Below are 989 nucleotides of genomic sequence, written 5' to 3'. Positions count from 1 at the left end.
AGGAATTGGGGGCAAAGCTTCCGGATCAAGAGGTGGCATTTCCAGCCTGATTTGGGGGCTCTGAAATGCCCACTGAAAAATGCCCACTGGTAAAATGCCAGTGTGAGGTATTTGGCTATTTAAGGCTACATAGTCAGCATGTTTTGGGCAGTGATGCCAAGAATAGTAACCACTGACACTCTTCAATATGCTACTACTGGATTATTTTGTATGAAGGTCAACTTCTCCGTGGCACTGACCAATTACACTTTGTCCCACCTTCCAAGCTAACAATACTAGAGAATCAGACTCTCATCCCCAAACCTTGCAATAAGGTGACCTTATTTGCAGCAGAAGTGCTGATAGGAAGCCTTCAGCCAGAAACAGCATAGTAAGTATTGCAGGCAACGCAGCACGGCGTGTAAGTGGCCCCTCCCACTCGCCATCAGAGCCATTGGGGCAGTGATGGCAAAGTGCAAGCGCTTGCTGAATTGCTGCCCCAATGGCTCCTAAGCCAAGTTGGAGGGGCCACTTACATGCCATGTTGTGGCACCTGCCATACTTAGTGCACCACCCCCTCTCTGGTTACGCTACTATCTTTGGCCTTATGAGAAAGGGCAATGGGGGCAAGCTAGAAATAGAGCACTGTCTACTGATAGTTCTCAAGGTGATTTCCAGTAGGTCAACAAGATTTTCAGATTCCCTATGTTTTAACACCAGTTCAGACAACTGCAAGTTAAGAGCCATTCTCTGCCATGTAGCAATCACTCTCACGTCTCACCCGGACTGTTTTTCATTGTGTTTCTCTGTCGAACAGGAGTTGTAACTGGGTGTCCTTGGTCAGATCTCTGTGCAGCTCTCCTGGCTAGTTTTAGAGTTTTGTGTGACAATCCCTCAAATCTGCAGTCACTGTCAATGTGTCCTTGCATATGCAGGTCCAGTGCATGACTCAGAGGGCCCAGTCAGAACTGGGCTCCACCCTTTGAGCTTCTATATTGGGTCTGGCTCTC

This window comes from Tiliqua scincoides, chromosome 3, assembly GCF_035046505.1.
Source record: "Tiliqua scincoides isolate rTilSci1 chromosome 3, rTilSci1.hap2, whole genome shotgun sequence".
NCBI lineage: Eukaryota > Metazoa > Chordata > Lepidosauria > Squamata > Scincidae > Tiliqua > Tiliqua scincoides.
The sequence above is the reverse complement of the archived record's forward strand: the minus strand, read 5'-3'. Positions refer to the sequence as shown.